The sequence below is a fragment of the Pteropus alecto genome, unplaced genomic scaffold (genome assembly GCF_000325575.1).
Source record: "Pteropus alecto unplaced genomic scaffold, ASM32557v1 scaffold69, whole genome shotgun sequence".
Lineage (NCBI taxonomy): Eukaryota > Metazoa > Chordata > Mammalia > Chiroptera > Pteropodidae > Pteropus > Pteropus alecto.
This window is the reverse complement of record NW_006494610.1, coordinates 11,245,173-11,269,684: the sequence shown is the minus strand read 5'-3', so window position 1 is coordinate 11,269,684 and position 24,512 is coordinate 11,245,173. Positions and strand designations below refer to the sequence as shown.

At 34.2% G+C, this 24,512-nt stretch overlaps 1 protein-coding gene and 1 pseudogene across 1 annotated transcript in view; one reads left to right on the top strand and one right to left on the bottom strand.

Moving 5' to 3' along the window:
• RSBN1L (round spermatid basic protein 1 like) overlaps positions 1–24,512 on the top strand; it is a 68,765-nt gene that overhangs the window by 674 nt on the left and 43,579 nt on the right. The gene's annotated exons all lie outside the window — the stretch shown is intronic.
• LOC112474075 lies at positions 20,524–20,642 on the bottom strand (annotated as a pseudogene).

The following is a 24,512-nucleotide window of genomic DNA, read 5'->3' as shown; positions in this document are numbered from 1 at the left end:
TCCCGTTCTCAGCAGGAGATTTTGCAGTCCACATGGGTACAGGAAACGGAGCCTGTAATTTCGGCGGCAACGACGGGAATGGCTGAAACTCTTATTTTCTATACCGTTTCTGCCTCCTAGTTAATGCATACTGCAAGATTTGTAGAATTCGGTGTAAAGAACCCGCCTACGTGTGTTTGGCTATGGAGGAAGATGGAAGGGAACGGGGTTGGGAAGGGTTTGGTCTTGTATTGATTATTAGATCATTTAGACTTGATCATGGAATTCGTATTTGTGACAGGCTCCACCGTCAGAAAACCCTGTCAAGAAAAAAAAAAGGGGGGTGTGGAGAGCATTGGCGTCAGCTGGAAGCTACTAGAGGCCTGAGCTTTTCATCCCTATTAGGGAAATGAGGTAGTAATGTGCAGGGCCTGAAGTGTGCTGTTTCATAAGGTACCTTCCCTCCACCCTTCTTTCCGCTTCGTAGTCTTAAGTCTTTTTAGTAGTCCTGTCTGAAATACCACTCTTCAGAAAGAATTTTCAGCCATATTCTTTTTTTCCTGCAGCAAATGATAAAATCAGGAACGTTGACGTTTTGGGGCCATAGCAAGTGGTTGCAAAATGTTCTAGCATCAGCGGAAGGCAAAATTTCAAGCGTCCTTTTCAGACACGGCTAGACATTTTTAAAGTCAGGCTAGTCATAAAATTTTCAGAAAATATTTCTTTAAAATAAATGGTCCTACTTATTTATTGGTAACACTAGGATCTGACAGTGGCAGAACGTGATGTCTGGTTGAAAATTACATCTTTATGTGATCAAAAACATCACAGTGATCTTTATTATAAATCCACATTAATATACAGTATTGTCAAAGTACTTCTGCTTTTAAAGGAAAAATGAAATGTCAAGTGGTTTTAGCATTACTGATTTAATGGTAGTTTAGGTCATAAAAAGTTCTCTGTATATTTGCGTTAGCATGGCTGTTTTCACAATCTTCAAAAATTCTGTTCATGAGTATGTAGCAACAGTTAACTTCTTTCTTGATGTTTTGCCTGTAGCAAATCTTTGATATCTAAGCATACCTATCAGGTATTCTGGCACAAGGTAAAGGACCTCTCAGCTCTGGAAAGTGTTGCTTTTAGGAAAGTGGTTTTGAGGATGGAATTTATGCTGCTTTAAGTCTGGATTTTTAGGTGGTTAGTATTTTAAAGCAAGTTATTTGTTTTAATGGTTGTATTTAAGAGTTATGTCTGGAAGTCTGCCTTTGCAACTGGGTATCAGTCTTGTGATGTGTAAACAGTGTATTTGCTTTTTTAAGTTCTTTGAGAAAAAGAATGGATATAACATTGTCAGTATATTGGAATGGCTGAAAATAAATAAGTATTCTTTAACAATTCTGACTTAAAATATGGAGCACATAAATGGCTCTTAAAGTGAAATGGCTGTTAAAGAGAAATTTTTCGAGTCTTTTAAATTACATTTAAAATTCTCTTTTTGAAGGCCACTGCTTCCTTACATTGTTATACCTAATTACAAGCAGTGTGATAGCTTTAAATTAAGATGTGGGGAAAATGTTTTTCCGTGACCTAGTTTCTTTATTTTTTTAGTGACTAGATATTAACACTTGTACGATTTTCTTTCTTTCTTTCTTTTTTTTGACAGAAAGGATTGCTTTTCAGCTTCTTGATGGTAAATTTAATGGAGAAATTCTTTCCCTCTTAATTTGGGAAGTACTAATCCTAAAGTTCAGGTTTAACTGAGTCGAGGTTCTGTTTTAATTAAGAAGCTTCTCAAGCAAAGTGGTATTAAAATAGCAAGACTACATACATGCATTCAATATAGATATAATTGCAGATATTAAAGTCCTAATTTGTAATACAGTTCTTATTCACAGGGCTTTTTGTAAAAATCTTAGTGAACGGATAACCAAGTGTCAGTTGTTTTATGCAGGGGTCCCTGACCCCCGGGCCGCAGACCCGTTACTGGTCCGTGACCTGTTAGGAGCTGGGCCGCACAGCAGGAGGTGGCAGTAGGCCAACAAGCTAAGTAAGCTTCATCTGTATTTGCAGCCACTCTCCAGCACTAGCATCACTGCCTCAGCTCAACCTCAGATCATCAGGAATTAGATTGTCATAGGAGCACCAGTCACTGGTGCCAAAAAAGTTGCATACTGTTGCTTTTAGGTATATACCTCTTTTTAGTGTTGCTCTAAGTTGGATAGTTCAGAGGACAGCACATAGAATAGTTTAGTGGCCACCTCAATTATCCCCTAGCCCATTGATTGAACAGTCTGAATCAGTATCAGAAGTTAGCTATAAAGACACCTAAGCAAGGAAAATAGATCCTTCCTTCAGCAAACAAACAAAACATCCAAAAGATCTAGCCTTCCAACTTCTTTAAGTAGTTAAGCTTCTCTATTTATTTGTAGTAGGTTTTTAAAATAACGTCTTTAGTAATAACTGCTAAATTTTTACACTGGCTACACCATCCTAATAAATTACTTATATTAAATGAAAGTGTGTGTGAAAGGGCTTGGCAGGGCTTTAGTAAATGTTATTTGAGTCAGAAGCTTGATTTTTTTTTTTTTAACCCCATAACAAATTAAAAGGTGAGTCAGTTTAGATAGAGGAAGGATCATTGATAGAAGATTTGAAAGTTAAGAGTAATGAACTAAAGAATTATAAACATAACAGTCTAGGTCCATTTAGTGTAAGGGCTGATGCCTTACACACCTAAAACCTCTGAGGCCATCTAGTCATAGTGCTGTAGCTGACTCCCATGATAGCCTGAGTCATCAAGTAAAAGTTACATTATATTTTATTAAAAAAAAGTGCAAAGCATCTTAGATTTTTAAAACTTGAAAATGACCAGGCTTTGGTGCTTACAGAGGTAATCTACTGAAGAGTTCACAGACCATTTTTCTGTAGGACCAGATAAATTACTGAAATGGTGCATATGGAATCATATTGTAACAACAGCAGAACACTTTATTAGATAACAAAATACCTTAACTGATTCCAGTAACCAATAAAACTTGCATAGATCTAATTTTTGTTAGTGTCCTCGCTTTGCATTTATTATTTTTTTATTTCCTTTAGAATAACCCAGTGAACTGTCCCAAGACAAAACCAAGGCATTTCACTGAATTTTTGCCTTGAGAGTATAGTTACAGAATTTAACCTTAATGAAAATAGAGGCTTTGCTTAGAAGTGAATAATTTGAAATATAAATGTCAATGATTTTAAAGGGGTAGATGTTCAAAGATTTTTCAAACTAGCCTTTCCCCCATCTTTCTAATATTGTTATTCCACAATTTTATGTTAAATTCATATTCAGAGTTATCATTATGACCAGATATTTGTCACTGATGGGATAGTTTACTGTGATTTCATTTTCTTGTGTAATCTTTTGTTTTTCATGCATTGTTTTTTCATTTGGTTAATTTTGTCTGGCAAAGCCTTTCTGTACCCTCCAGCAGCTTCATAAAATAATTCTCAGTACAATTTTCCACATGGTCAGATCTGTCAGATAAACTTATCAGTTCCATTTTTTCCTGTAGTCATCTATCCCTTATATAGCTGTCCTTCCTGCTTTAGTCTAGATTATTTCCTTCTACTAGGCCTGCTGCAAAGCTGTCATCTTGGGACTTCCCTTAGCTGACGTTCTGAGAATTTCTTTCACTTTTGTAGTCCCTTTTTCTGGATCCCATGTCTTCCTTTTGGTTTATTCTTCACGTTGCATTCCTTTACTATTACTGTGAAACAGTGAATGGGAATGTTTTTGGGGAATTTATTTTTACTCTTATACTTGACTTTGGCTGTTGAGAGATTTCTGTATTGGAAATCATTTTCTCTCAGAAGTTTGGAGGTGTCCCCTTATTGCCTGGCTTCCAGTGTTGCTGTTGCAAAATTTGATTTCCAAAAATTTGTCTTTTGTTCTGCTATCTAGGAGATTTTAACCCTTTCAATGAATTTTAAAATTTCAGGTACCTTATGGAAAAATGTTCTATGAGCTTGTTCTTGTTCATTGTTCCTGTATGTTGTTCATTTTTCATTGGTGCAACATAATGTCTTTGACATGTTCTTCTGTTCCTTGTGTTGTTTTTCGTTCCTCTAACTTTTTTCCTGTTTGTTTTGGTCTCTGTTTCTTTCTGTTGGAGGCCTTCTTCAGATCTGTGTGATCCTTAGCAGTTCTTTCATATTAAGTAGAAAGTTCCAGAGGTGATAGAAAGCTCACTGGGCATGCATGAGCATGGCTTAGTGACTAATGAACTCCGTGTTTTTACCTTTATTTCTTTTCTCTGGGTGGTGGATAAGAAGGCTTTTGTTTTCTTCTGATACAAGTCCTTCATTTTTCTGTCTGTTTAAGGGAATAATGGAGAGAGGAGAGCATTGGCACAGGTAATACATTTAGATGGGAAGGTTCTAGTGCTGAGTAGAGGAAGAAAGCTACGAGTCCCACCATTTCGTTTATAAATTTTTACTTAGTCTTCATGTTTTCATACCAACATTTCACTTCTTTGTGAAATGAGCCTGAGCCTGGAACCACTCTGATTTAGTTTTGCTGAAGACCAGACCTCTCATTCCCTTAGGACTGTGTGTGCGTGCATGCGTGCCTGTATGTGTGCATTGGCAGGGGAAGGGGGTGTGGTTTTGGTTCTCTCTTCTTGCCTCTCAGTGCCTCCAGTTTCTAACTCTTTCTGAGAACTGCAGGATTGTCTGTCATTATCTCCTTCTGTAGGGACTTATATTAACCTATTATGCTAAGTTACCATTCCACCATCAGCTTTCTGTAATTATACATTGTATTCCAGGTTATTGTGTTTCCTATTTACATCAAAGATGAAATTTCTGTTTGTTTCTTTTTCTCTCTATTGTTCGGGTATGTTTTTCAGGAAGAGATCTTAAATTTTAGCCTTATTTTGATTTGTTCCTATTTGTCTGACATTGGTGAAGTCACTTAATCTTTTTATGCCCACACTCATGCGTTGCATAGGGATACTTTTTTCACAGCGTGGTTAGAATGATACGAACCTGGCACATTGTAGGCATTCAGAAGAGATGTTAGTTCCTAACCTTGTTTTCCTGCTTAACACAGTGGAGACATTTAGTTTCACTGAATTCATGGATAGGTATAACCTGTACAATTTTCCCTTTGGTATCCTGGTTTCTCAGAATTTCTGTTGCGTATTAGTATGAACCATACTAACTTTTTGAAATAAATTTATATTTCAGATGTTTAGTTATTACAGTAAATGGCATTAGTTTTTCACCATCCTCAAATGAATTAAACTTTCAAGTTATGGATAAACTGTTTAAAATAGAATATTGGAAAAATAGTTACTTAATTTGTGTTAGAGCAAAAAGAATTATGACAAAATATTATGGCTTATATAAAATCTTTTTGTATGTTGTTAAAGAGATTCAGTAATAACAGTGCATTCTTACCAATTAAACTAATATTTTTTAAAACTGGTATTTTTTATAATTTCAAATATTTTTATGTATGAAGGTACATTAAACTTTATGTTGTACCTATTATTTTTTCTTAAATCGTAGATTGAAAATATTTAACTTTTTATCATGCAAATTTTTAATTAATAAAAATGAAACCAAAATAGTATAATGAATTTTGGGTCTACCCATTATCTTTCTTCAACAATTATCAACATTTTACAATTCATGTTTTGTTTCCCCTCCTCCACTTATTTTTATTTTTTGCTCTAGTATTTTAAAGCATATTTCCAACATTTTCGCCCCCAAATAACTAGGATTGAAATTTTTTCCATTACAGAACTAAAAATGCCTATAAAATTTCAACAACACATGTGTATCCTTTAAAGAGTGAAATTTTCCCCTACTTCCAAACTGTCATTAACAATTTGACATATCTCTTCTGGAATAGATGTGCTTGTATATTTTTTAGGTTGACTTTATTAAAATACATAAATTTTACTGTTTTAGCTATTTTAAGCATATAGTTTAGTGGCATTAACTGCATTCACATTGTTGTGCAACCATCACCACTATCCATCTCTGGAACTTTTTTCATCTTCCCAAACTGAAACTCTACACCTATAAAAGAATAACTCCTCTTTTTCTCTCCCCCCAACCTCCCAGCTTCTGATAATGACCACTCTACTTTCAGTCTCTATGAATTTGACTACTTGAAGTACCTCATATGAGTGGAATCATAAAGTATTTGTCCTTTTGTGACAGGCTTATTTCACTTAGCATAAGTGAAGGTTCATCCATGTTCTAGCATGTATCATAATTTCCTTTTTAAGGCTGAATAATATTCCATTGTATGTATATGCCACATTTCGTTTATCCATTCATCCCTTGATGAATACTTGGGTTCTTCTGCCTTTTGGCTGTTGTGAATAATTCTGCTATGAACGTGGGTGTGCAAATATCTGTTTAGTATTAGAAAAGTAAATTAAGTAAGCAAACAAAAAAAACCCCATAATAGCTAAGTGAAGCAGGTACTTGTGAGGTCAGTGTGCTGTTCAGCTACATCAGCATAGTAAATAAAATATTGGGGTTTGGTAGGAGAAAGAAAAGGCATTTATTGAGTGTTTGCCATGCCATGGTATTATCTCAATATTTTTAGATTAAAATTCTGAAATTTTCTAGCTTGCTTAGAGTTACATAGCTAATTTGTGAAGAATTTGGATCAACCACCATTTCTGCCAGGGTCTGAGCCTGGCTTCACAATGCTACAGTTAACTTATTTTTTTTTTCTCTTTAGACTGTGATAAACAGGAAGAAGAGGATAAAGATGAACCTAAAAATTTTCCCAAGTTACTTATTTTTGTAAAACTGTTTATTATCATTTTAAACATACAGAAAAGTTGAAAGAATAATCCAGTGATCCTGTGTAGATTTTCCTGCTAGATTCAACAGCTGTTCATATTTTATTATAGCTATGCACTGAATCATTTGAAAGTAAGTAGTAGATATCACGACATTGCATTCTTATATCAGCCTTCATTTCCTAAAAGTAATCACATAACCACAATAACATTAAAACATTTAGGAAAATAACTATATTGCCTGTCCCAATGCAGATTCTTCTAGTTCCCCCCAATTTCCCCATTGTATCCCAACCACACTACATCTCATTATTTTAATCTAGAGCTTTTTTAAATATGACATTGACTTTTTGAAGATAACAGTTCAATAAAGCTGTTATCTTGTAGATTTTCCTGTATTCATGATTTTTAAACAGTTGTATTATTGTGGTGGTATTTAACTTGATTCTTTGTATTTCTTATAAACTAGAGTTTGGTATGCACCTTGGTTAAATTCAGTTTAAATAGTTTCGGTAAGATTGTTTTATAGGTATATATCATATTATGTTCCATCAAGAGGTGTATAATATTGATTGCGCCATTAGTAATTATGCTAAATTTGACCACTTGGTTGAACTGACCATTATCAACATTGTGATAGTTCATTTTCTATTTGAACTTAGTGTATAGTCTTTGGTGTTTTATGGTGCTTTGTGAATATCCAGTTCCTCTACCATCTTTCACCTCATTGCTTTAGTATCAGTTACTGATCCTTGCCTTAGTCACTCATTTCACTGGGGGTTAAAGAATGATGCCAAACTACTTCTAAATAAAAAATGAATTAGTTTTGAGGATGGGGAATTCAAAATAAATTGTTACCATATCTAGATTAAAACTTGGCAATCTGTTTTGATTTTGATACCAAAGTAAATACTATAAATTCGTTGGTATGACTAGAATCTTATGGTAAGCACTTTTCTTTAATTCTTAATTAACCATAGTTTGATAGTTTATTCACAGTAGTTTGAATTTTGGAAAGCTGCTTGCAGAATGCTGGTAGTTAAAGATTGATTGTATTAGGTCAGTTACAATTGATAATTATTACAATATTGGTAATGTGCCAAAATTTAAAAAAACCCTGTTTTTTAAAAAATATAGTAAATATACATTAGTATAGTGTGTTAAATACTACATAGAATTCAAAATTATCTCTATTCCACCATGCCCTCTGTTGACTACTATAAATTAACTGTATACCTATATGAATTCCCATTTAACTAGATTATATTAGTTCCTTCAGAGCAGGCATTTGCGTAGCCATTTTATGATCTTTGCCATGCACTCAATGATTGATATGAAGAAAAAAGCAATACTTTTTTATTAAAAAATTAATTTTATCTGTCCTCTTTGCATTACAAATTTAAGTAGCTTTTCTTTTCAGCTTTTTTATAGAAAGGGTGTACATTTTCTTTAGATATAATTTAATTCAGAGCCATTTTCACTGGTTTGACATGTGCAGCAGTATTCTGGAAGACAGGGTTCATTCTCTGGATGAATCATTGATGAATTTTATATCTTAAAAAAATAAATATTCACCATTTTTTCAGTTTCCTCTTTTGAGGATAACGAAAATATCAGAATTATAAATTCTGTCAAGCTTTTTTGAGATGAGTGACAGGCTGATGCAGTGAGTACAAGTACCTGGGTGCAGCTTGAGCTAGAATATGAACTTTTTGAGGACAGACACAACAATAGTTAATTTTCATAAAACTGTACTCTATGTATTTTTATATAATTTTCACAACTTTTTAAGAGTTCAGTTAGGTATTAACCTTTAAGAAGTGCTATATGGAAGCTCAGAAGATTTAAGTAACTTGCCCAAGGGTATACAATAAGTAGTAAATCTAGGTTTCAGATCTTTAGATAGTTTGACTTAATAGCTCTCTAACTGTAAGCTACGATGCAAATTGTGTTAATGTTTTAAATCTCCTTTTTCCAGAAATGTCACCTTTATTGTGAGACAGTTTGCCAAATAAATTAATTGGGCTTTGATGGAAAAGTAAGACTTAGGTAAATAGAGATGATGGAGACTGGCTTGTTAGTCAAGGGGCTGATGTGAGCAAATTTGTGGAGTCTGAATTGTGCATGGTATGTATGTATGTATGTTCAGTGGTCTGTGAATCAAACCATTTGGCTGGGTTGGTGATTTTGTAGAAAGTTGGGAGATGGGACAGGGTGGTATTTGAAAGTCTTCCACAATCTACCTTTTATTTGCCTGGAAAAGGAGTTCAGACTTTGTTCTCTGGGCAGAACAGCAAGGCACAATTGTTTTAGTAAGGCGATAGTATATTCAGATTGGTATTTTTGATAGCATTGTGTAAGATGAATTGTCTGAAAGAAAAATTAGAGACAGGGCTGTTGGAAACTACTATAGTAGTAAAATTGAGTGATTTTAGTGATAAAATGGTACTCCTAGACACAAAAAGGAAAAGATTTTGAATGGGAGTATGTGATAGGGCATCATGATTATCGAATATTCATGTAGCAAGGAAGGAGGGCTTATACTTCTATGGTTTCAGATGGATAAAGTAAGCATATAATTGAAAAAGTGTGGGTAGGCCTTCAGGAGAACTGGTTCTAAAAGATGGCTGTGCATTTGAGATCCCGTCAAGTACCTTATATGAGAGTTCTGTTACCAGATGCAAGTCAAATTAGTGGTGAGTCAGTGTAAGTAAGGTTTAAAAATGTTCTGTTCAGTTAAGTGTCTGTGTGTTTCAGTATGCATGTGTGGATGAGACCCTTTTAAGTCTCCTACAGTGGCATATAGCGATGATTGCTTTTTCTCTGAGGAGCACATAGTCTTGTATTTTCTTAGTTCTTAGGTAACTGCTGTTCACAGCTCAAAAAAAACCTCAAAATGATGCAAGGACCCTTAACCTTTACTTTGGTCTAACAATTTAACAATTTATCTTCCATTTGTCCTCCCCTTCCTTTTCCTTATCTCTCCTTCTACTTATTTTAGCATTTGGTTTAAGTTTGGGCCCATTTATAGTACTCTTCTCATCTGTGTTTGCTAATTGCCTTGTTATTTTCTAGTGTCTGTTGTTAGCACTCCCAAAATCTTAGCTTAGTCCAGAGTTTTAGATACACTTGTTTAACAGTCTCCTTGACATAACCACTATTAGATGTCCCTTAGAACTGTAAAATTAACATTCAAAACTCATAGTCTTCCTTACCCAAATTTGTCTTGCTATGTGTTTTCTTTATCTCAGTGCCATTGTATATCCAGTCACTCAAGCTTGGAAACTGGATTCTATACTTTACCTTCATCCAACCTGTCACTATCTTTCATATGTATCTGCTTTCACGGCATTCTTTCTTCTAGTCTTATTTCAAATCACCATTACCTCTAGCTTGATTATTGTATAACTGCCTCCTTATTGGGCTCCCTGCTTCAGTTCAGATCTGTGATCTTTCAATTCATTTTTCATACCAGAACATAAGTAATAACTAGAGATCTAAATGTATATTTGATATGTCACTTTTTCTGTTAATGTGATGATACTCAAATTTAAAATGTCTAACAGAGCTCTGGGCAATCATTTCCTTGTTTAGCTTTTTAGCTTTTTCTCAGTGTTCCTTGCTGCCTAGAACTTTTCTGTACCCATTATCTTTCCATTCCTAGTTCCACATTTCTACTACACCTAGCTAATGGCTACTCACCTTTTAGGATTCAGCTTGAAGGGGAGGCCTTTGCTACTCTTTGGATTAGGTTAGGTCCTCTTACTGTTTCTTCCCATATCATTTTGCACTTCTATCTTGACTTTCTTCATTTCATTTTAATGACGTTTGTCTTTAATCACTTTGTTGTCTTCACTAGACTGTAAGCTCTGTAAACACTGGAGCTATGATAATCTTGTTTCAGTTTAGGCCCTCATCATCTAGGTCAGGGGTTCCCAGCCCCCAGGCTGCAGACCACTACCATCAGTGGCTAGTTAGGTAGGTATCAGGCTACCCAGCAAGAGATGAGCAGCAGCAGGTCAGCGAGTAAAGCTTCATCTGTATTTGCAGCCGCACTAGCATCATGGCCTCAGCTCCACCTCGGATCATCAGGTATTAGATTCTCATAGCACTGGTCCCTGGTACCAAATAGGTTGGGGACCCCTGCTCTAGGTACTTGATAACTATTTGGAAAATGGCTGAGTTACACTGCATTTCAGCCCTTTTTGCCTTCTCAGAAGAGATGTCTGATTATTATTCAGGAAAATTTTTGCAGATATCTTAGTGAGAACCCCAGAAAGGTAATAATGAGATGAGAAGTTGATCAGCAGCTCACAGACGATGGGTAAATTGTCAAGTAAGCGAAAGAGACAGGTATTAATGGGATGAGAACTAGAAAGAAAATGAACTGTGTGGATAATGCTAATTGAATTATGTTTGACCGACCTTGAGTTATTAGAATTGCCATTTTGTATATTCTTAACCTCAAAAAAAAAAAAAAATTATTGGTGCATTGCACAAAGAGGATATTTTGTGTTTTTAATCTGAGTTTTCTGTCACCTCAAAAAGTTCCCTCTTGCCACTCAGTGCTCTCCCACTACTTCCAGTCTCAGGGGTGACTTTTTTCCTGTCCCAATAGTTTTGCCTTTTCCAGAATGTTATGTAAGTCAAATATACTCTCTAGCTTTTTCGGGTTTGGTTTCTTTCACAGCATATTGCTTTTGAGATTCATCAGTGTTGTTGCATTTATCAATTCTTTCTTTTTTTTTTTTTCCTGAGAGGTAGTTTATATGGTATGGAGATACCACAATTTATTTTTCCATTTGCCGATTGGTGGACATATGGATTGTTTCTAGTGTTTGGTGGTTATAATAAGCCTGCTACAGACATTCACATACAAATCCTGGGGTAGACATATGTTTTCATTTCTCTTGAGTAAAGACTTCCAAGTGGAATTGCTGGGTTATATGTTAAGTTTATGTTTAACTTCATAATAAACTGCCAAACTTTTCTACAGTGGCTGTACCAGTTTTCATTCTCACCAGCCCTTCATGCTGTGTTTACTAAATTTTAGTCATCCTAGTGGATATATAGTAGTCTTTCATTGTGGTTTTTAATGTGCAATTCCCTAATAACTGGTTATGTTGAGCATCTTTTCATGTATTTATTTTCCATGCTTCTCTTCTTTAGCAAAGTGTCTATTCAAGTTGTCTGTTACTGCGTGTGTTATTAAATTGTGGAAGTTTTATAAATATTGCATGACAAGTTCTTTATCAGATACGTATTTTGTAAATGTATTCTCTCATCCTGTTGCTTTTCCTTCTTTTAATATGGCCCTTCACACTTTTTCATAGTAGAAACTGTAATTTTGATGAAGTCTACTTTATAATTTCTTTTATGGTTTGTGCTTTTTATGTCTTAACCAGGAGAGTTTTGCCTAACCCAAGGTCACACACAGATATTTCTCTTATATTTACTTTTAGATACTTTATAGTTTTAGATTTTACATTTAGGTCTATGGTGCACTTTGAAAATTTTTGTATGTGAAGTTTGGATTAAGGTTCCCTTACTCTTTTCCTTTTTGATTAATTTGAGAATTATTTTGTAAAGTTATTACACCCTCCACAATCCTATAGGGGATTTTTATTAAATTTATTGATTAAAATTAGTGGCAGATTGTAATCTTTACAGAATTATCTTTATACTTAAAAGCTACATGTATCTCTACTTATTCTTACATTCTTTTATATCTCCAAAAAATTTATTGGTGTTTATTACATATGACCAGTTTTCTTCTGGTATTTTATTTTATTTTGAGGAGGTTTTTTGGAGATTATTACTGACATATAAGAAAGCTTTTGGTTTTTCTACATATACTTGATTATTGGTATATAATTTTATAACAGTGAAAGGTTATCAATTATTTTTAATCAGGAACAGATTGAATTACGGTAAGATACTTGGTAATATTCAGGAAGTGATTTCTTTTTTCTTTTTTTCTTTTTCTTTTTTTTTAAGGAAAATCAAGAGAGAAATGGGCTACACCAGGGAGGGCTGTAGGAAGTGATTTCTGTGTGGTACTTGAAGCGTGTTTGTCTTTGAAATCTGAGGTCTCTATTAGCAGAGTTTAACTCTTCAGCTTGACATTTTTAGTACTTAGAGGCTCTGGTAGATTTTAACAAAAATGACAAAATCATTAAATACAGTTGCTGCCTTCATGTAGCTTAGACATATAGCAGGATACTGGAAAAGTAATTATAACATTTTAGTGCAGTAAGTTAAATATCATAAGACAAGTGGAAAGTACTGATGGTTCTACTGGGAGTAGGGACAGGCAGATATTAAGAAAGGGAGAAGGGATGGAGGGAGGAGGGGATGTTTGAGAGAAACTTCAAAAGACAGTGTAGTAGGATTTCAATAAAGAGATAGAGGAGTTCTAGGTAGAGAGGTTATATGACGTGTAACATTCGTGAGAACTAGAAGGGAAAACAGCTATGCAATGTCACAGAAGCTAAGGGAGGGTATCATTTTGAGATCTTTGATTCTCTGTAGGTCTGACATTATTATGTATTGCTAAGCATCTTTATTCTAGCCCTTCATTCTTAGATTTTCAAATATCAGTGTGTTTTATAAGACATTCTATTTTTTAACATTTCTCTGAAGTTGTTGCATATCTTGTATGTAAATAACTTGCCCAAAACAACTTTTCATTAACTGTAAGACTTTGTAAAGGTTTTCTTATTTGTTGCTATGTAACAAAGTATCTTAAAATGTGGTGGCTTAAAACTACATCATTTTATTTATATCTGATGATTTTGTGGGTCAGGAATTCCAGCAGGATTGGTAGGTGACTCTGCTTCACTTGGAGTTGCTCAGTGGTGTTCACTTGGTGGCTTGTCTTGTCTGATAGGTCCAAGATGACTTTACTCATGTGTGTGTTGCTTTGTAAGGGATGACTATATGTTGAGGTGAGTCCTTCTCTCTTCTTGTAGTTTCAGAGCCTTTCCATATGATCTTTTCATCAGGATGGTTAGATATCTTACATGGCAGCTCAGGACTCCAAGAGACCTGGGTGGGAACAGCAAGAATTCTTTCTTATAACCTAGCTTTGGCAGTCTTAACCAGTTCCTCCCTTTGCACATATCGGGGCCTTAGGCCTTAATAGATATATTTGTTTTATAAAATTTCATTTAGAGCATATTCTAAATTGAATTAAAATAAAGCATCTGTAGGAGAGTTATTTGGTGATATTAGCCAAATACATAACTTTTTTCATTTACAACTTTAATTGGTTGTGTGAAAAAATATAATTAGGAGTATAAAACAAGAGCAGTGATTCCCACATATGTTATCATTAACCAGAGAGAACTATATATTTACTGTTTCCATTATAGAGTATAATTTTAATTAAATTATATAATCATATAATGTTGATTTAGAGGTCTAGAATGCCCCAGGTTATATATGAGTCATGTTTTATATGACAGCTATAAGACTCAGTGACTAGAATGATTTAATTCCATAACCTAGATACCAAGAATAATATCTCTCTACTTCATGTCTTGGTTTTACAATAAATTGAAAAGAGAGGGAGTAATCGTACACGTTTTGGAGGCAAATCTTTCTTGATAGGTCAGTAAAGAAAACTTGACCTGAAGTTTTTCATTATGGCAGGAGAGGGAGCCCAAACTGCTTTTTCATGTTATGCCTAGCTTGGCTTTCTTATAGATATTTATATATTTATTTATTTATTGTTTTCCTGTTCTCTTCTTTCTATGTTCATGTGGCTACTATTGCTTTACTGTTTTGTTACTCTATACATGTTACTAGATGCTTTTCTAATAAAGTATTTAATAATAATACCTACATTTGTCAAGTGCCTGTTATATACCGGGCATAGTATTAGAAATAATGCACACGTTGCCTTTAATCCTCATAAAAAATCTAAAGGATAAGTTCTTTTATTTTCGACAGATAAGACTACTTAGGCACAGCACATTTAAGTAACTTGTTTTTTGTCATTTGGTCAGTGGCAAAGGTGGAATTTGAACTTAAACATGTCTAACTACAAAGGCTCAGTTATTTCCACTGTATTCCAATACATTTAGGGTTTCTTAATCCCTAGCTGTCTTAAACTGTCCCATTTTCAACATTCTTTTTTTTTTGGTTGGGGAGTGGGCTCGAATATGTTAGCCATAGCAATCTGTCTATTCCTGAATCATAAAAGAGATAACTAGTTTACATTTTGAACTTCCTTATAATCTTCAAGCAGAAATGTATTTCGCATTACTGTACAAAACATGAGAACTTGTTACTGTATGAGTCATTGTATTAAGTTTTCCCCTTTATAGAAAAATAGAAACATAGAATCAGGGAATACTAGGAAAGAAAGAGGGTCTTCAGAGATCAGTTAGTATAAGCCCCTCATTTTATAAGAAACTGGAGTATAAGTACAAGCCCCCAGTATTGTAAGTATAAGCAGCAGAAGCTCCACAACTCTCTCAGTTCAGTAATTCATAAGTCTTTATGTTCTTAGTTGGCTAGATCTGCACAGGTCTTTTGGATCTCAGGGTTCTTAACATGTATCCATTTTTACAGTTCCATAAGGACCATTCACCCTTTTAGCAGTTTCTCTCAGTATGGATGGGGAAACAGCTTTAGAGGTGGAGGCGACAGGTATTTTAAATAACATCTGACTCCTGTTTGTCAGATCTCAGCCATCCTTTAATGAAAGGATTTTCTTCTTTTCCTTCCAAGTTTCTGGAACCCATTTCTCCATTATTCCTTCTCCTGTTAGAGAACTATATTCACTGGGGAAGACTTGGTGTGCAGAAGAGCTAGAAGTAGTGCTTATGTGTCCAGGTTATAAGTTAGGAACTATTATTAGCCAAATACCATAAAACATTTGTGGTAAAAATAATTCCTCATTCTATTTATTGATTTTCTTTCCTCAAGCGTGGTATAAGAGCTTTTAACTGTAAACTAGGGGACCTGTTAGGAGTTGTCCTGGTTCTCAGTCTCTGTCCCTTGGAAAATCTTTTAAATGCTCTGGGCCCCAACTTTTTCCTTTTTAAGATAGAGTAGGTGAAATCTCTAAGTTGCTGCTATGAAAAATTTAATTCTGTGGAAACTTTTCTGGCAACTGCCACACTCTAAACACTCTTACGTATTCTTTTCTCATGCCTCACTACATCTTCTTGTTTATTTCTAGAGCCTTTTGAAAGCATCCTCTTCATATATTACATCACGGTTTTTCTAATTTGTCCTCTGCTTGTTTCTTATGTGGATTCAACAAACATTTATTTACTGAATGCTGTGTGCTTGTCACTAGGAGGGATGCAAAGAGGAAAACTGTTTATATTTCTTGTCTTTAGAGGATTTATAATTTAATTGAAGAGATAATTAGCTGCAATGCAAGAGACACTATTGATGCTTATCTTTTATTTTTTCTGCATATTGCTCTTTATTTTTTTTATTTTTTATTTTGTCTTCTGTGATTGCTGGTAATTAAAGTAAACAGAAACAAATTACCAGTGACAAAAATTACCATATTTGTCACTGGTAATTTGTTTCTGTTTACTTTAACCCTTCTTTTGCCCCCTTTAAACTGTTCATATTGAGCATCAGTTATGTGCAAAACACTATTCCAGATTCTATAGAAGAAACAAAAGATGAGTAAAATATGATAACTGCAAAAGAATTGATAATCCAGTAGGGCAGATAAAGCAGCTACTCAAATAATCAGAATTTAAATCATAAGGGAGGAGGAGGCCATGATCATTTCTAGTTGTGGGGACCAAGGAATGCTTAATGGAAGAAGCTGAATTTCAGCTAGCTCTTGGAGGATGTGTAGGATGTAAGTAGGCAGAATTGGGATGGACAAAGACATTCTAGCTAAATGGTATTAGCAAAAATTTTGGAGTAAGACATTTGCGTAATGCTGAATCAAACAATCTAGAATCTTGTGTATATACACATTGTTATGTAGTGGAAGAAATAAGGATAGGTGAGTCTTGACTCTTGAAGATTTTTGAATGGCATACTGTGCGAGTTTTCTTTTTATCTTTGTTTAAAGGAGAGGAGAGTGACGTGGTAAATTGTACTTTCAAGTAATGTTTATTGGTCACTCTATGCTTAGTGGATTGGTGGAGACAAGAGAAATTATGATTGTGGTTGTTGAAAGGGAAAGGAAGACAGATGAACATATTTCAGTGGAAAAATAGACTAAACTGAGCAAGTGATTAAATGTTAAGGGAAAACATTATAAAGGAAGGAAGAGAATTTTTTGAATTGCGATGTTGAGAATTTTTTGAATTGGGATGTTGGAAGATGTTATGCCAATATAAATAGGGAATTAGAAGGAGAGCTCGAACTTTATTTATATGAGAAAGGTGATAATTTTGGTGTTAAACGTAAAGGAGATGAAGGTATGGAGCTTGGCAGAGAGGTTAGGTTGTTAGATTAATTTGGGGATTCATTTGCCTAAAGATTATAATTTAAATCATAGGAATGCATTTTTAGAGTCAATAAAGAGAGAGAAGAGAGAAACGTTCCTAGGATAGATCCTAGGGGAATGTGCAGGTTTCGATGAGAGGATCATGAGTTATTAGTCAGATAGGAGAGTGCAGTTTTCCTGACACTTAGGGAGAAGTTTTGAGGAAGAGGTCAGTGATGTCTGCTGCAGTGAGGACCAAGAAAAAAGAGCTGAGAAGACATTGGATTTGATAGTCATGGTTAGGTTTATTGGAGAGGGGCTGTGGTAAGTATTTAAAATACCTGACTAATTTGGTGTATGTCCAGTCCTTTCTCTTCTTTTTCCTGTCTCCTTCACCTTTTACTTTCCATTTATATTCTTACCATTTTTGTAATGGTACTTTCCCTTCTGCCTCCTCACTTCTGTATTATTTCTCTTTCCCGTTCTTCCTGCTAATTTTCAGACCTGTTTCCAGCCATACTTATTCCTTGATGGGGAGAAATTTATGGGGAAGATGATCAGTGTTGTTGCTTAGACCGATTGTGAATTATGGTGCATATCCAAAGCAAGCAAAACTGTGATAGCATGAAGTCTATTTGAGGATTGTGCTACAAGAATGTGTCATGGCTGAAAGCTGTAGCATGAAGTTCTACCAGCATTTCTTAAGAACTGCTCGTGTGGACTTTTATGACACTTCTATTAAAAAATAAAATCTAATGAACCTATGTGAAAGTACTATTTTATACCAAAATCTGAGGTTAAATGAGTCATACTGTAGAATGAGATTTCTGTGTTTTTCTTAAAAGCTTTTAAATCTAACATTCTGTATGTATGAATATTCAGAATATGTATGTAATTGAGTCATATTTTCTTTTGTTCCCTCTCTTTGTTAACTGTTACATAGCCTTGAGATAATGTATATAAAGTGAGGTAGAAATGCACTTGAACAATTTTAATGAAGGGAGCACTTTGGAAAAAGATTATTTTTGTGTGTGTATGTGTGTTAGGTTATATATGAATTTGGCATTATATTTTGAAGTTTTTTTTTCTTTTATCTTTCCTTATGATATATAATAAGTGATTCTAAATCTTTTTTAAAAAACTTGTCTGATTATAATTGTCAGTTATTTTTTCAGGAAAGAGATTTAGGCTAACAACTTAATTACGCAAGTAATATGTAAATATAAATCCCTCTTTTGTAGAAATTTCAAATAATTTAGAAGTACATGAAACAAAAAAACAAGAGTTTGTTTTGTTCCTACCCCAGGAGTTAACTCTTGTTAGATGTTTGTATTTGTCCTTCCAGAACTTTCTCTTTGCATTAACATATATACATATGTACACAATACACACTCACAAAAACTATATTTTTAAAAACTTTAAAACTGCACATTTTCCTATAACTTGCTCTTTTTACTTAACAGTGTGCCTTGGAGCTCTATTACATAGTGTTAAATTTATACACATATGTACGCACCTGTGTGAATCCATGTGTATTTCTTTTAAATTTTGCCTTTATAAACAAATATAAATTTTAGTAAGGTTTTAATTTTAGAATAGTAATAGGTTTACAGAAAAGCTTCAAAGATAGTACAGAGCTCAGAGCTCCCATTTATACTCAATTTCTCCTATTATTAAAATCTTACATATGTGTAGTCCATTTGGCACAATTAATGAACCAATATTGATACATTATCATTAACTTAAAGTCCATATTTTATTCAGATTTTCTTAGTTTTTATCTAAAGTTCTGTTTTTTGTTCAAGGATCCCATTCCGGACACCGTATTACATTTAGTCAACCTATTTAGGCTCTTCTTGGCTGTGGCAGTTTCTTAGACCTGTCTTGCTCTTGGTGACTTCGACAGTTTGATGAGTCAGGTATTTTGAAAAATGTTCCTCAATTGAGATTTGTCTGATTTTTTTTCCTTGTGATTCAACTGGGATTATAGGTTTTTGAGAGGAAGACCATGACTTTGTAAATTTCTTAAAAAAAAAGTAATAATAATATTTAATTTTAAAAAATCAATACTGAAAGGTTCATAATGAGAAATAGTCTTAACTCTTTCCATTCCTTGCCCTTGTAACTCTTTTAGTTCTCATCTTTTAATTCCAAATTTCTGAATAACATGCTCATACTACCTTTTGTTTTTTGATCAATCGGTTCTAGACTTACGTATTGCATTCTTAAGACAAATAAAAGTTTAGCACTTTTATAACCTAGCTTTTCTCTCTCTCTCATAATTTCATAAACCTCAGTTGAAGCAATAATCAGTGCTTACTATGACTTTGCAAATACTGTTCAATGCAAATCAGAGATGCTTTTCTGTATGGCCTTCTTGGCTTTCATGTAGTTAAAAATGTCTGTTTTTCATTTACCATATATACCTATTTCTTCATTTTCTGCCCTGTTCTCTGTGTTCTGTGGTAAGAGTTGGTCTCATAGTTCTCCTTTATTCCTGGAAGTCTTGTTTCTGCAGTGCTCCTTTCCTGTGCTTTGACCTGAACTGGTCACCATTTGAGCCAGCTACACAGCTGTCATACTAGTATTTTCTAGTGTGCTTTCCTGTGTTTGCCCTGTTTCCTGGGTCCCATGTCGTCTTCCTTTTTTGTTTACTCAGCTTACTTCAGTACACCTTCAAGTAACTTCCTAAGAAATGATGCATGTGTGGTAAAAATTTTTAAACTTTTGCTCGTCTGCAAATGTCTTCCCTCATACTTTATAGTTTGGCAGATTTTAGAATTCTAGGTTAAAAATTATTTTCATTCAGAATTTTGAAGGCTTAACTGTATTGCTTTCTAACATCTACTGTTGTGTTGAAGAGTCCAGTTCCACACTGTTGCCTAATATTTTATATGTGATGTTTTCGTCCCCGTTCCCCTGGAGGCTTTTAAAATCTTTTCTATATTTCCAGTATAGTGAGATTTCATGATGGCATGTCTGATGTGTGTGTGGAAAGGGGGGTATGGTGGTGAATTCCATTCTTTGTACTCATTTTTTGAAAGAATATTTACTTTGGAGACTGATCTTCTCTGAGAAAACTTACTTATTTTTAATATTTTTCTTCCCTATAAAATTCTGTTCTTTTTCTGAAATTTCAGTTAATTCTATATTGGATCTCCGTAGTAGATCCTTTATGTCACCTTATTTTCCACTTCTTTAACTTGTTGCTCTGCCTTTTGAAAGATTATCTCAACTTTATCTTCCAAACTTTTAATTAAGCCTTTGACTTTGCCATTATATTTTTGTTTTTTTGTTTTTTTTTGTTTTTTTAAACACCTACAGCACCTGGTCTTCCTAGATGGTCTCTCATCCAAATACTAACCAGGCCTGACCTTGCTTAGCTTCTGAGATCAGATGAGATCTGGCATGTTAAGGGTGGCATGGCCATAGATTGCCATTGTATTTTTAATTTCCAAAAGTTCTCTTTTTTTAATTTCCATATTCATTTTGGTTTAAACTTTTTCAAGAAGTACAGTCAGCTTGTTTTTAGCTCCACCCTTTGCCTTACCTGGGGTATCTGAGTCTTGAAGCCTATTCAGTTTCTCCAGAAAATGAAAATTCAATGTTTGCTTTAAAGTTTTAGATTAGAATGATTACTAGACTGTTTGGGGGTGGGGGTTGGAGGACTGGGAAGTCCTACTCTTATATAAACTTTTGAACAATTTCCTTTGTTTTAAGATCCCTCTGTGTGTGTGTGTGTGTGTGTGTGTGTGTGTGTGTGTGTGTGTGTACACACACAGGTATGCATATACACACATATATATGACAGACTTGGGACTCTTTTATAGATTTACGTTTATATATGTTAACTTGGCAGTTTTCCTCTAACAAAAATTTTCCCCATGATGTTAACTTACTTATTCAAATATGATTTTTAATGGCTTCATAATTTTCCATTTATGAATATACCCAAATTTATTTAACTGACCTCCATATTAAACATTTAAGTTATTTACAGTTTTTCACTACTATGAATAATATGAAGCAAGGACCCTTGTTCATGTGTATTCATACAGGCCTAGTTATTTCCTTTTTATGAAATCCTAGCAGTGGAATAGCGGCATCAGAGGAATGATTAGTTTTAATGCTTTTTCAACATATTGTTAAATTGTCCTCTAGTAAGACTTTCAGTTTATATTCCTCATCTTTGTGTAGAAGTGCCTGTTTCACTTCACCTTTGCCAGCACTGGTTATTGTTATTTTTAAGAAAAATCATCAATTTGATAGGTGAAAAATGGTTTCACATTGTTTTAATTTTTATTATTTTGAATGCTGATAAGATTGAACTTTTTTTTCATGTTTATTTGACATGAACAGTCTGAAATTTTCACCTTTCTCTTTTCTTTTTAAGATTTTCTGTTTTTTATTTTTTTAATTCTTTTTAATTATTAAATTATGAGTGCTTTATATAAAAAGAGCTCTACATAAAAAGGAAATTAGCCCATTGTCTTATGGGGAAAATTATCTGTCTGTATTGAGACTTACCCAGAAAAATAGTAGTCTCATATTATTGGAGGAGTAACTTCAATAAATCTTAGAGCTTTTTGACAAAAATGACCAGGCTAGTTAGAAAAGGGAAATAAATTTGAGGAACTACTTCTGGAAGATTTTAAGGACTAAGAATTCTCTTTTGCTGTGGCATGGTGGAGGAAAAGAAAGGATTTACAGAGGTCAACCTAGAGCACCTTATAGGAAAGAAAGTTATGCTGCACACTATCATTGGACCTATTCATATATCAAACAAGCATTCATTGAGGGAGAGCCTTCTCTACCTTCAAAGACCATATACAGATTGGGGCAGGAATGATGATAAGGAGAATGATATGTTTGTAACTAACTAGAATGCAGTGTGAAATTTGCTGTTATAGAGCTAGAGCTAGTGCACCTGCTTATTGTATTACACAGTATAGTACTAATGGACCTGGTCTAGTGTCTTAGCACATAGCAAATGAGAATGAGCCTATCGCTGGCTGCCAGAAGTTACAGCTGTCACCTCTCTGGAATGAAAAATGACAGCAAGACAATAAAAATGAAATGACACTCAATTACTGTTTTTTAGTTTTGACCAGTTAAAAATTTTTTGTTTGTTTTTGATGTCATCAAATATGAGTATTTTTGTCATAATAAAAAGACTTTTATTTCTTACATTTTTATAGTAGTATATAGTAAATTTTAAAACTTATTAGAATGGTTTAAAAAAGTGACAGTCTTTTGTTATGTGGAAGTCTGAATTATTCTGAAAATTCCAGATAAGTGAGTTGTTGATGTATTATTAAATAAATCTCTTAAAAGGATTCTTAATCCTTTTTATGTTTTACTGTAGCGATTCATCTGATGTTTTTATATTTTTATGTGTGTGTATGTTTTTATCTCTACATTATTTTAACGACTTTATACTGGTGGAGACTAGTGAATTTTATTATAACCAGATGAAAAAAAGGTTTTATCATTTAAGAACTGGTTTTCCAAAGTGGTACTTTGAATGAACTGATAGCTTATTGATTGTAAGATACTTTAGTACAGCGATATTATTTATTTTTATCTCTTGTGCATAAGTGCTCAATAGAAATTTATTTGGTAAATAAAATACATGTTACACTGATGATATACTGCTAAATCATAACTTGACCATGTATTTGAAAATCCCATTTATATTTTGTTTTAAAGTATATATATTTTATTTTTTTTGGTAACACTGGTTAATGAAATTCAGTAAGTTTCAAGTGTACAGTTTAACAGTAAGGCATATATATTGCATTGATCTTCACCTCCTATAGTTAGCTTTCTTTCTGTCACCTCATATTTGACCCTCTTTTCTTCATCTAACACCCCCGCCACCCCCGACTGTCCCCTCTGGTAACCTCTAGTCTATTGTCCATGTCTATAAGTTTGTTTGTTTGTCCTGTTCATTTGTTGCTTTTAGGATTATATCCCACATATAAGTGATATCATGTGATTTTCAACTTTTTCTGTCTGGCTTATTTCACTTAGCATGATTATCTCAAAGTCCAACCACGTCACAAATGGCAGTATTTCATCTCTTCTTATGGCTGAGTAATATTCCGTTGTATATATGTACCACAGCTTCTTTAGCCAATCATCTATCATAGGACACTTCGGTTGCTTCCATGTCCTGGCCACTGTTAATAATGCTGCTATGAACATCGGTGTGCAAATCTCTTTTCGGCTATAAGTTTTCAAGTCTTTGGGGTAAATACCCAGTAGAGGGATTGCTGGATCACATGGTAGATCAACTCTTAGTTTTTTTGAGGAACCTCCATACTGTTTTCCATAGTGACTGTACCAATTTGCAGTCCCCACCAGCAGTGTATGAGGGTTCCTTTTTCTCTGCATCCTCGCCGACATTTGTTATTGTCCTGTTGATCATAGCCATTCGAAAAGGTGCGCGATGGTATCTCATTGTGGTTTTTGGTTTGCATTTCCCTAATAGCTAGCGATGTTGAGCATCTTTTCATATATTTGTTGGCCATTTGTATGTGCTCTAGGGAGAAGCGTCTGTTCAGGTCCTCTGCCTATGTTTTGATTGGGTCATTTTTTTTTTTTTTGTAATTGAGTTATATATTTTGGATATCAGGTCCTTATCGGAGGTGTCGCTTGCAAATATATTTTCCCATTGGAATGGTTGTCTCTTTACCTTGTTGACGATTTCTTTTGCTCTGCAGAAGCTTTTTAGTTTGATGTAGTCCCATTCATTTATTTTAGCTTTTACTTCCCTTGCCTTTGAGGTTAAATTCATAAAATCCTCTGTAAATACAAGGTCCCTGAGTTTAGTTCCTATGTTTTCTTCTATGCATTTTCTTGTTTCAGGTCTTATATTTAGGTCCTTGATCCATTTTGAGTTAATTTTGGTGTGTGGTGATAGATAACAATCTAGTTTCGTTCTTTTGCAGGTAGCTTTCCCGTTTTCCCAGCACCATTTATTGAAGAGGCTTTCCTTTCTCCATTGTATGTTTTTGGCTTTTTTGTTGAAAATTATTTGCCCATATAAAAATGGGTTTATTTCTGGACTCTCGATTCTGTTCCACTGGTCTGTATGTCTGTTTTTCTGCCAATACAATGCCATTTTGATTATTGTCGCTTTGTAGTATAATTGGAAGTCGGGCAGAGTGATGCCTCCAGCCTTGTTTTTTTTTTTTTTCCCCAGAATGGCTTTGGTAATTCGGGGTCTTTTGTGCTTCCATACAAATCTGATGATTTTTTGTTCCATTTCTTTTAAAAATGCCAATGAGATTTTGAGGGAG